This window comes from Gossypium raimondii, chromosome 3 (assembly GCF_025698545.1).
Source record: "Gossypium raimondii isolate GPD5lz chromosome 3, ASM2569854v1, whole genome shotgun sequence".
NCBI classification, from domain to species: Eukaryota; Viridiplantae; Streptophyta; class Magnoliopsida; order Malvales; family Malvaceae; genus Gossypium; species Gossypium raimondii.
Genome location: NC_068567.1, coordinates 22,348,718 through 22,361,602, shown reverse-complemented (window position 1 = coordinate 22,361,602; position 12,885 = coordinate 22,348,718). Strand labels below are relative to the sequence as shown.

Here is a 12,885-nt window from a genome sequence, read left to right as displayed (position 1 = left end):
TTAAATATGTTTTTCTTGGTTATAAAGCTGGTGTAAAAGGGAATAAGTTATGGTGTCCTGAAAATAGAAAAGTTGTGATTAGCAGAGATGTTGTTTTTGATGAAACTGCTATGCTACCTAACTTTTCTCTTAAAGACTCTTTCAATAAAGAAAATCAAAAACAGGTGAAGCATCAGATTAATCTAGAATCTATAATAGATTTGACTCCTCAAGCCTGTACAAAAATTCAGAATAGAGTTGTTTCTTCACCACAATACTCTACCACCAAAAATAGAACTAGAAGAGAAATTAAACCTCCAAAGAAGAATGCCGAGGCTGATCTAGTTACTTATGCTTTAAATGTGGCTGAAGATATAGATGCAAATCAAGCACCATCTAATTATTCTGAAGCTGTTAGTTGTGAAGACTTAGAAAAGTGGATGTTTGCTATGCAAGAGGAGATGAAATTACTCCACAAAAACAAAACATGGGATCTTGTGAAACTTTCTAAAAGTAAAAAGGTTGTTCGTTGTAAATGGGTGTTTAAAAAGACTATGTTTGCTTGTTGAAAAAGTCTCTTTACGGTTTGAAACAGTCACTAAGACAGTGGTACAAGAGGTTTGATTCCTTTATGACTTCTCATGATTTCAAAAGAAGTAGCTTTGACAGTTGTGTTTACTTTAAGAAAAATAGTGATGGTTCTTTTGTGTATCTACTCCTTTATGTTGATGACATGTTAATAGCAGCGAAAGATAAATGAGAGATAAGAAAGGTCAAAGCCCAACTAAGTGAAGAATTTGAGATGAAAGATTAGGGACCAGCAAATAAGATACTTGGTATGGAGATTCTCAGAGATAAAAAAGCAAGTAAATTGTACCTAAGTCAGAAGAGGTAAATTGAGAAAGTTCTTTGCAGATTCAATATGCAGAATGCTAAGCCTGTTAGTACTTCTTTAGTAGTCCATTTCAAACTTTCATCGGCTTTATCTCCACAATCAGATGATGAGATTGAGTACATGTCACATGTTTCATACTCTAGTGCAGTGAGATCTCTCATGTATGCTATAGTTTGTTCACGTCCAAATTTATCATGTGCAGTTAGTGCAGTTAGCATATACATGGCGAATCCTGGTAAAGAACAATGGAAAAAAGTTCACTGGATTTTAAGATACTTAAGAGGTACTACTGATGTTTGCTTACAGTTTGGAAGAACTAGAGATGGAGTCATTGGGAATGTTGATGCTAATTTTGCTGGAGACCTTAATAGAAAAAGATCTCTCACAGGTTATGTCTTTACAATCGGAGTTTGTGCAATCAGTTGGAAAGCCACTTTGCAAACCACAGTTGCTTTGTCTACCACTGAAGCTTAGTACATAACGATCACTTAGGCTTGTAAAGAAGCTATTTGGTTGAAAGGACTCTTTAGTGAACTCAATGAAGACCTTCAAATCAATACAGTATTTTGTGACAGTCAAAGTGCCATATTCCTTAGAAAAGATCAAATGTTTCATGAGAGAACAAATCACATTGATGTTCGATATCATTTTTGTTCGTGATATTATTACTCGTAGTGATATTGTTGTGAGCAAAATTAGTACTCATGAAAATCCTGCAGATATGATGACTAAGTCACTTCCTATAACCAAGTTTGAGCATTGCTTAGACTTGGTTGATGTTCATTGTTGAAGTTAAACCCTTAAGGGGTTTTATGGAAGAGGTGGAGAACTTGTTCGTTAAGAGTTCACGATGAAGAACTTGTTCATTAAGAATTCGTGTCAAGGTGGAGATTGTTAGAATTAAGTGACCTGAATCCTTATTTAAATAAAATACGGTGGTAAAATAAAATAAAAGTAAAATCCTTATAGAATTATACTTCTTTTATTTTATTTTAGAATAAGGTTTTTTAAACCTTATTAAACTCCATCTATTTGATATTGATTAGAATATGGTGTTTCAATCTTACTACACTCCTATTAGAATATGGTTTTACAAGCCTATAAATAGACATAGCCTACTCCTCTTGTAATTAATTCGAATTCGACATAGTGAATTTTCTTCTCCTCTGCCCGTGGTTTTTTCCGAAAAGGGTTTCCACGTAAAAATCTATGTGTTCTTTATTTTTATTTCTCTTTTCTTTGTAATATATTGTCATTACCAACATTCTATTATTTTTACAACCCTACTATTAAAATTGCCCTCGATACTACCCAAACAACCACTATAGCAACCATCGTTACCGCTAATGCCAATTCCATAAAGCTCGATGACACCATATTAACCTCAACAGTTTCCCAAATCTTTGGTACAACAACTGGCCTTGATACAATCATTCATGCCTCTTTTATTTTTCTTAACTTTGATTTTGTAACGTCTTGATTTTCGTCGGTATCAAAAAATTCAATTTTGAGACAAATTTATTAAATCAAATTAATCTGAAAATTTTTAGTTGAACACCTATGAGTCAAACGCAACATTAGAAAATATAATTATTTAGTAAAATTAATTAAATAGAATAATAAAATATTATAGGGACTCAATTACAAAGTAATTAAATTCGTAAGATTTAGATAAGAATTTAAGTAGATCCTTAATATGTAATTATACCAAGGACCAAAGTGCAATTAACCCAAAGCAAATCCATATATAGTGGATTAGTATGATCCTTGCCATAGATACCATTTAAGTGATTCATTAATAAATCTTGACAGTTGATTTTAAATTAAATTAAATAAGCTTAATTGTATGTACACTGATTAAATGGGGGAAGAAAAAAACAACGGCATTCTTCTTATCTTTTTCTCCCAACGAACACAATCAACGAAATAATGAAAATTTGGGTTTTCTCCACAAGGCCGTTAGCTATCCTTAACATGCAATTGAGTTTTCGTTTAATTTTACACTAAATTCATATATTATAAAAGGTAGATGAATATGACCCAATTAGTAGACTTTGAAATTAAGTTTAGCTTAAATCACCATTAATGAAAACTTAAAAAACATAGAGAAATATAGCCTTGATTTACTATCCATGCATAGAGAAATTGAGCTATTGTCAAGCTTGAATTATGAAGGAAATGAATATAGTATAATTTACTATCCATGCATGCTTAGAGATTTTTGAAGAAAAATTACAACCATGAAAAGATAAGAATTAAGCTTGGTTCTAAGGAAAATGTTAGAAATTAAGTGGATAGTGTACAAGTAAAGTTTAGTTAAGTTTAAGCTTTTAACCATTGTTGAGTTTTGGGACTTTCATGTAAGAAATGAACATGCAGGAAATTAATGTTAAATAATGATAATTTGAGGTATTTAAAGTATAGATATGAAGTTGGATTTAGATTCGATCATGTAGATTGTAAAATATGGGAAATTCGGATATTAGAGTTTAAAGGTACTAAAATGAAAGGTTTAAATAATATGTTTAATGATGAGAAATTAATAGTATTTCAATATTCGTGTTAATGAATGAGGTTAAATATAAAGATGAAATCTCAAGAGACAACGAAAAAGCGAGAATGAACAACAAAAAATGGATCCAGTTTGTGCTCTCATTATTTACTTTCAATTCATAGTTATTAAGTGTCTAACTTGATAAGGTAATATTAGTGCTTTATCTCATGAAAGGGTTGATCTATTGAATATGTGTGTGTGTGAGAGATATTATGTTTTGACATGGTAAAAAAATTATGAAAGCATGAAAATATAAATGAATGAATATGTATACGATGTGCTTAAGGCATAGATATGAATATGAATGTAATTATATAACAAATGAATGATATGTGATTATATGTTTATGATTTTTATGAATGTCCCATTAACAGTCTTAGATAGAGTTATAGGTATAGTTGACATGTCATAAGATTTGTTATATGGAGCTATTTTGGTTTATATCGATAAGCGTTAGGTGCGTATTTCTTCAGTTACGTTTCGATGAGTATGACCGCCACTAAACATGCGAACGTTTGGATTGGAAATACTGCAATAGAAAGATATGAAATTAAAGCAATGGTGCTTGCAAGTATACGGGTCAAATTGTAATATAGTATTGTACAACGAGGTACAGAAAGTACTCCGAGAATCGTACCCAAGGGAGGATGAATTAAACTTAATATCATTTTCTATAGTAATAGGTCTAAATAGTAATAATTGAAAATTTTATTACGAAAAATAATAATAAAATTTAATATCATCAAATAAACTAAATTTACTAAAAAGAAATTAACAATTAATGAAATCTTGAATAACAAGAAGAAGATTAACTCACTTCAGTGTTTGTAATTAACGTCAAAACTTGGGTTTTAATGAATTAGATAATAACTAACCAATTATTATCTCTCGGCCTCTAACTGATTAATTAATCAATAAGAACCATTTATCTCTCGATCTTGTTGTTTAAACCGAGATAAATTATGAGGTGCTCAGTAGACTTATCCTCTCGGCCTATCTACCTAAATTATTTCCTAGGGTTATCAATCCTAAGGTTTAAGCATGCATAATTTAAACCAACTAATTTTACGACAAACCAACGTTCATATGTTAATTACTCCCATATATGTTTATTAATCTTCCTAAAGGGATTAGCTACTAATGAATCTAAGTACCATTTTCCCTAGAAATAATTTTATCATGCAAAACACATGAATTAAATTAAAATGGGAGGAGAATAAAAATCGACCCTTTTGAGACTCTGGATGTGCTTGGTTGCAGAAATTCCTTTAACAACTAGCGAGATATCGACAATTGCAAGATAAAAGTAAATGAAAAATACTAAATAATAAAATAATGAAGGCTTGGACTCAAATTCAATCCAAGTCTGAAACAAGAAAGAAAACTATTTTGGAACTAAAATAAAATCCTAATTAAAACTAAATCTACTAAATAAAAACCCTAAAAATTGGCTTCTTTCGGCCTCCCATAGGTCAGCCTAAGCCTTGTTATTTATAGAAAAAATAGCTACCATAATTAGGTCAAATACAAGCCTAAAATCTGATAAATATAGATTGTGCAGACGAAAACACCCTTCATTAATTCTTGGCTCTCGTCACAGTTGTGTTGCGACACAGGGAAGGCATGTCACAACACACAACTTCGAACCTGATGCTCTTTAGTTGGTTCTGCTGTGTTGCGACCCCGGAAGCTTATGTTGCAACCCAATTGTTGTTCCCGATGCTCCTAGGCTTAAAAAATGCTTATTTTAATAAAAATTAAATCTAAGTTACTAAAACAAAAAAATGTATTAAAATAACATAAAATGGCCTAAAAAAAGTTCATTAAGTGCAGAAAAGAATCTAATTTGCCACAACGAATTGTGGCAGAATAAATTCCCTCAAACTTAACTTTTTTCCTATGGGTCTCTTTTGAGTTCTTTCTAAATGTGGAGTTCAGTATGGAGGATTTGGTCTATTCTGCACTTGGTTTCCTCCTTGATAACCTCTCCACTTGAAATTTATATGATCCTTCCAATTGGGATTATATGTGTTTGAATAGGGATTTTCACCCCTATTATCGATATAGCTCACGTCCTCTAGTTGGTTCTCTACGTATGGCTCTACTATCATTAGCTTGATAGTTGTCTCCAACCGATTCAGCTTCTCGAAAATTTGGTGATATTTATTTTCTTCGTTAATTGCTTTCACCGTTAGAGGTTTTGATTTGTACATAAATCTCTCATTTGGCCACATGTATGAGTTCATAGCCATGTCACTTATAATTTGACATACTTGCTCGTATGTATGGTGCATAAGAGACCCTCTGTAAATCCTAACTTGGTGGGTCTTGAGTTCGGTGGGTAAATAAAAAAAACTCTAATTGACACAGTCCTATTCGCCCAATGGATACTCTTGGCGAGTACATCGGGAGCATAGTCAGTATTAATGTACCAGGTAAGGATATTTTCTTACTTGTTACTATTGTAGTACATATATACGACTGAGTTGACCCTGGGTTAATCAAAGTGTAAACAATAACATCAAATAAAGAAAATGTACCAGTGATAACATCAGGTGTTGAAGCTTCCTCGCGAGCTTGAATTGCATAAGCCCTAGTAGGAGCTCAAGCCTCAGATTGAACTGTAGTGCCTTTCGTTCCACTTCTACTGACTCCAACATTTCCACTGTTTTAGGTGATCTACCTTTAGATGTATAGCCCCTAATCGTACATTCTAAACTTTATCCTTGTCAGATCTATCTGGTCAGTCTCAGAGGAAATGGTCTAACGAGCGACATTTAAAACACGATCCCTCTTTCATCCGACACTCACCAAAATGTTTCCTGTTACAATATTGACAGTTTGGCTTTTTGGAGTTGCGATCGTTGCCAGCACTAGCTACTGAGGTAGCTTGTGGTCGCAAGTGAGATTGCTTTCCATGATCTCTCCTAGAAAATTCAGACAGAGCTGACATACGACTGTAGGGTTCTTTAATTTTCTTTGAAGGAGAAGAAAAAGATTTTCACAATTGCCTTTTACTTGTGTCTTAAACTTCAGAATCTATCTTTGTCTTTGCTTTGCTAATTTCTTCCATCTTCTGAGCTCTATCAACTAAAATGAAAAACTCTTTCAATTTAAGGGCCCCGATGAGTAATTGAATCTTTTCATTCCAACCCTCTTCAAAGCGAGTACACATAACAACTTCTATTGGAATTAATTCTCTAGCATACTTACTGAGTCGAACAAATTATCTCTCACATTCAACTACTGTTCTGTGTCCCTGCTTCAACTCAAGAAAATATTTTTGCTTTTTTTCAAGGTATCGTTGTCTAACGTATTTCTTTCTAAATTCAGTTTGGAAAAATTCCCAACTCAACCGATCTTTTGATACCACTGCTAACAAAGTATTCCACCATAGGTATGCTTCATCTTTTAACAACGAGACTGCACACTTCAAACAATCAGTGGAAGAGCATGTCAACTCATAGAATACTTTTTTGGTATTTTCCAACTAGAATTTAGCCTTTTCTAAATTATCCTCTACTTTACCATGGAATTCTTCAGCCCCATATTTGCGAATTTGATTAACTAGAGGCCTTTTTACTTGTACATGTTCCAAACCTTGAGGAATAGGGGGTATCGATTGGGGTACGAGAGGGGGTAGAGTTGTTAAGCCACCAGATTAGTTCTCATAAGATTGGTGAACCATTCAGACATCATATGGAAGAAGGCTTCCCATACCACACTTCCTCGGCCCTCAGAAACGGGCTCACTATGAATAGCTTCATGGACCGAAGCTTGAGCATTACTCTCAGCTTCATCAAAATTAGTTCGGTTGGATTCAAACATATTATCTATATGAAAAACAGAATCAATTCGAATCAGAAGGCATAACACTATAACAATATCTTATCTAGACTCCATATACCTGCTACGTTCAGTCCTAGAACTTACTAAAACGTAGCTTTTACACCACTAAATGTAACACCCCTAACCCGTCTTAATCACTGGATTTGGGATACGGGATATTACAATAGTTTACAATTCCAATATCATATTAAAAAAATTCATATTATAATTTAAATATAAAAAATTCATAGCAAATAATTATTCATAGTATATCTACGAATACAAGGCTTAAATCTAGCCTATGGAACCTTAAAATCAGCTGGGAAACAATTAGGGACTAATCTAAATTAAAATAGAAAATTAAGGTAAAAATTATAAATAGAGGCCACAAGGCAATATGGCCAGGTTGTGTAAAGGACACTAGCCCATGTGGCCCCTAGTGTGGTCGAGTGGCTACTCCACGCGCCCGTGTTCTCAGACTGTGTACAATTCAAAAATGGGATCACACGGTAGTTTCGCCAAGCCGTGTAACAAACTATACTTGTGTGTAAAAATTTACACCAAAAATCAATCCGTGTGACAGCCCGTGTCTCAGGCCGTGTGCACCTAAAATTACTTCTAAAATAAGCCAAATCATCAACCATTTCTTAGGTATCAAGCCAAACCATTTCCAACCATTTTCACACATTCAAAACACATTCAAACATGCCTAAAACTTACCAAAACATTCAACCTAAGTGCCTAACCAATATGCCCTCATTGGCACCTCAATTCAAACACTATTCTAACTTCACATTCCAAGATCACAAATTATTACTAGAAAAACATGTTAAACATACCATTTCATCCATTCTATTCATATATATATATATATTACCATGCCTCAAGCCAGTTTCAAAAAGAATGAACCAAATGACCAAAAGCACTTATACAGATATACAATAGCCAAAATACCAAATATATACACAACCACAAACCTTTATTAACAAATTTATAAACAACATCATCATAAGTAAAGAAACTTAAAGGCTCCTAGTGCATGTAATTTATAACCAACTTCAAAAAGATCAAAACATCTATCGAATTAAACAACGAACAGTGTGTGTGCTCCAACTTGAATTTCCAATCAACCTTCACTTCTGATGATCTACAAAGAATGAAATACAATAGACGTAAGTAATCATTGCTTAGTAAGTTCATCTATAACATAAATTGAAACTTACTGAATATAATTCTATTTAAACAATTCCTGCATAAAATTCATTTAATAGCTTGTAAGCTCATTTGTCTCCTATGCACAACATAACCTCACAAGGTTAGTAAATCACAAATATATAACTTATAACCACACCTTGTCATGTAACATCAATAATTAACACATATAACTCAATTTATACAACTCATATTCATGTTGTATATCACACTCTATTTCAAAAATATCATGTCAAGTTTCTCCATCCAAAGCATAATTTCATATAGAAATTCATATATGTCTATTTCATAAGTCAATGTCCATTTAACCATTTCATATAACTTGTCTATATATCATTTTATACCTGATGAACCACGGTGAAATAACATTGGATACGTGAGAAAATGCTTACACGAGCTGTGATGGCAAATGTTCACGCGAGCTATAACTATAATTGCTCACACGAGCTATGGGTCGGGATGTTAAGCAACACGATACTGCTCACATGAGATGTGGAGAATCTTCAACAAATGTAGGACCTCAGCCATCGGTAGGACATCCAAGACCATCACCCAAAACTGTAATAACCTCTAATGACATGTCATTTGTATCCTAACCACTGACAAGGTTCAAATGGGCCATTTCATGTCCAAATCATGTGATTATTTACACATTAATTCATCACAATTACTTAACCACGTAATTTCCCATTTTAAACCATAACCTTTGATTTAGCTAACATTATAATTTAATCCAAATCACTAATTATCATTTAACAATCAACTTAAGCTATACATAACACAAAAATTAATTAAAATTTCACCCAAAACAAAAATCCATAAGCTTAATCAATATATGAACTTACCTAGACAAAAACGATTACGAATACAATGCCGACAACTAATATGCTAACTTAGCTTTTCCACGGTTTGAGTCCGATTGATTTGTTTCTTGATCTAAATAATAACTTTCATTTAGTTAATCAATTCAAAAAACTTAAATAATTAAATTTATGCCTATAAGCCCTTTAATTATCAATTTACAAAATTACCCCAACATTTTACCATCTGTGCAATTTAGTCCCTAAGTCAAAACTTAAAAATTAACCATATTTAACTACAATCCATGTTAGTCGAATTTCCTAGAGCCCCTCTACACACCATATTTATCATGTTTTCTCAAAAAAGTTAATGAATTTTTACCATTTGAATAATTTAGTCCTTTAACATTAAAATCACTAAAAATTACTTTTCAAAATAGCCCTATTTAACAACAAAGTTTAATAATCTATCACCAAGCCTCAAAATCACCTCAAAATCATGAATGAAATAATTTATATCATTTAAAAACTTTACAAATTAACCCCTGAGTTAGCTAGATTAAGCTAATACGAACTCAAGAACATAAAAATCAATAAAAACGGGCTTAATTTACATACGGTGCATGAAAAACAAAGCTTGGCCGAATGTTTCTTTAGCTAAAATGGTAGTTTCAGTTTGATCAAGAACAAATGAAGAAGAAGATGAGTAATTTGACTTTTGTTTTGTTGTAATCTTTACTTAATTATGAATTTACAGTTTTACCCTTTAAAAATTAGTTTAATTTTATGCCAAAACACTCCTAAAACCTTCCACTAACTACCTATGTGGTATAATTACCACTTAAGTTCGCTAGTTCATATTTTTATATCTATTTAACCATTTTGTCAAATTGAACTAACTTTTTGCAGCTTTTACGATTTAGTCTTTTTTTACTTAATTAACTATCTAAACATTAAAATTTCCTAACCAAATTTTAATATGACACTATAATAACTCTATAAACATTAAATAAATAATAAAATACTAACTCACATGTCAAAATTATGGTCCCAAAATCACTACTTTCGACACCATTGAAAACTAGTTGTTAGAGAGACTAAGGATTTAAGTTCAAGAAGAATATTGTTTCACATCTTGGGTAAGTATTATGGTTTTGCATGATTAAATTGTGGAAAGGTAAGTTTGTTATGAGTGTGAACAGTAAAATAGTAAAGTAAGGCTTTGCATGGGTATTCTGTGGGTTGTGACGATGATAAAGATCATAGGAATGAGTTTTAACAGTATTCCTATGTCTTATAAGCAGTGGTTTCTGATATTTCTCGATAGATGTTTGGATCTGGGGATCAAGCTACAGTTTGGGGTTGTCAAGTTAGTCCTTAAACTGACTCCTGTGTGAGTAAACCAATTATTTCTAGATACTTCTGTGAAGAATCGTATGAACTATGAACTGAACCTAGAAATAATGGTACGATAAGTATGCTATTATATGAATGTTGGATGAGATTTGCATGTATAGTTTGTATGAAACTGACAAGTATAGAGTATGTGATAGGAAATCTGAAGTCGAAAATATGATTGTATGAACATGTCTGAAATGTGTAAGATGAGATGTATGTTAAGCTTGGTGGTAATGCATAAAAAGTCTGTGTTTGTCTCTGCGGAGTCGTTTAAAGGGGTCCGTCGAGACTTTAAACACAATCTCTTAAAGGAAAAATCCATGGCCATAGCATTGTATTATGTAAGAACTAAAGGAAGGTGATTACCAAATGGGGTTCTCTGTGTGTCCCAGGACGATGAGGGGCAAACCTCACTAAATGTGAGTTTAGGCGAATCCATATCCTAAACAAATAAAGAAAAGAAAGTCATTGTTGCGAAATGTAAAGAGAACCTTTGTGGAAATCTATGAAAAGAAAGCCTTTATGGCAAAATGTAAAGAAAGCCTTTGTGTTGCACACTAAGGAATGGCCCTTATGGCAACCGTATGAAGGAAACACCTCTGTGGTGGATCCTAAAAGAAAGAAAAGGTATTCACGGTGATCTCTGAAGGAAAGGCCCTTGTGGCGTATCATGTTACATCTTCGATAAGATATTTTAATGAGCTTCTTTTGTGGCGAACTTGAAGTGTGGGCTAAATGAACCGAAAGAAAAAAAATTATGTGTAAGGATTATGTTTGGTAAATTGAAGAAGGTTCTGTTTGTAATTATTAGAAGAAAGAGGGTATTCTCTAGAAAGGACCAAACTGTATAATTGAAGAATGTATCTTCTATCGATGAACGAAATCATTCATGAATTTCAAAGAAATGATGACTTAAAGTATGTATGTAAGAATAATAGTATTTTTCCTGAATGGACCTCTGGGATGAGAATGGTTAAGAAATAAAAAATGGCAAAGTAAATAATGTGAGTACTATATCTAAGATGCGTAGAGTAAGGCACGATTTTAGAGTAGGGGTGATATCTATGGTACAAAGAATGGAATTTTGGAAAGGTATTCACTAGAGACAAGTTGAAAATCAAAAAACAAGGAAAAGTTGAATTGAATTACTAGAGTTGAAATACAAACGATTTAGGTAAATGGGTGTTTATCTCACTAAGTTCTTATGAAGTTTCCTATATGTATGTTATCTTACAGGTAAGTCAATGTGGGTCTACATCGGGAGAGACGACACTAGGACTTCGCCAAAAGAGTGGCACATTTGGCTATTATACATACAGAGTAAGTTTTGTTGGCATGATCGAGTCTAGTTGGGATATAAGAACCCTTAAGGTGGGATAACTATCTTAGACTAAGAGCTCACTTTTGCCATAATTTGTAATTAAATTCTCCATCTACATAATTGAAATGCATTTATTGTTCATACTTATGTATTTTATTATGAAACTTGTAATTAAGAAGATGCAAATGAATGAAATTTGTAATATTAGGATTAAGTTATGTTTTTAATAGGATGGTAACACCCAAGATTTGGATCCAGTTCGGGGTGTTACACCCTCCGGTTACTCCATCTATGTTGGACTTGATGTTACTGTCTACAACGTTGTAAAAATTTTGGATTTGGAGCCACTCTTGCAACCCATGGTGGGGGTACTTCTATATCATCTATTTGAAATGCTCTCACACCTCGTATAGTGTTTCACCTTCAAACTGCTTAAAATTGGCGATATCGCGTCTAAGTTACCTGGTTCCACTGATAGGGACAAATTTACGAAGAAATTTTTTCGCTGGTTCATCCCATGTGGTTTTAGATCTTGGTTCCAATGAATCTAACCAATCGACTACATTATCACATAACGAGAATGGAAATAATTAAAGACGAACAATGTCATCGATTACTCCATTATACTTAAAGGTGTCACAAAGTTAAATGAACTCCTTCAAGTGTTTATTCGGGTCTTCTACCATATTTCCATTGAACTGCAATTTGTTCTAAATCATCTAGATTGCAGTAGTCTTTATCTCAAAATTATTAGCATTAATTGTCAGTCTTTCAATACTGCCTCGCACAACATCTAATGTAGGTAATGCGAACTCGCGCAACGTTCGTTGAGCCATCAATAGCTCTCCATGGATTTATTCTTGTTGTTCTAGTGGTTCGTCAAACAAAGGGTTTTCCT

The 12,885-nt window shown here is 33.0% G+C and overlaps 1 non-coding gene across 1 annotated transcript; it reads left to right on the top strand.

The window, feature by feature from the left end:
* The first annotated feature begins 12,341 nt into the window (after positions 1 to 12,341).
* Positions 12,342 to 12,447, top strand: LOC128040241 (small nucleolar RNA R71). Its single transcript, XR_008194899.1, has one exon. It is a non-coding gene; the product is annotated as a small nucleolar RNA R71 (small nucleolar RNA).
* Positions 12,448 to 12,885: the final 438 nt, after the last annotated feature.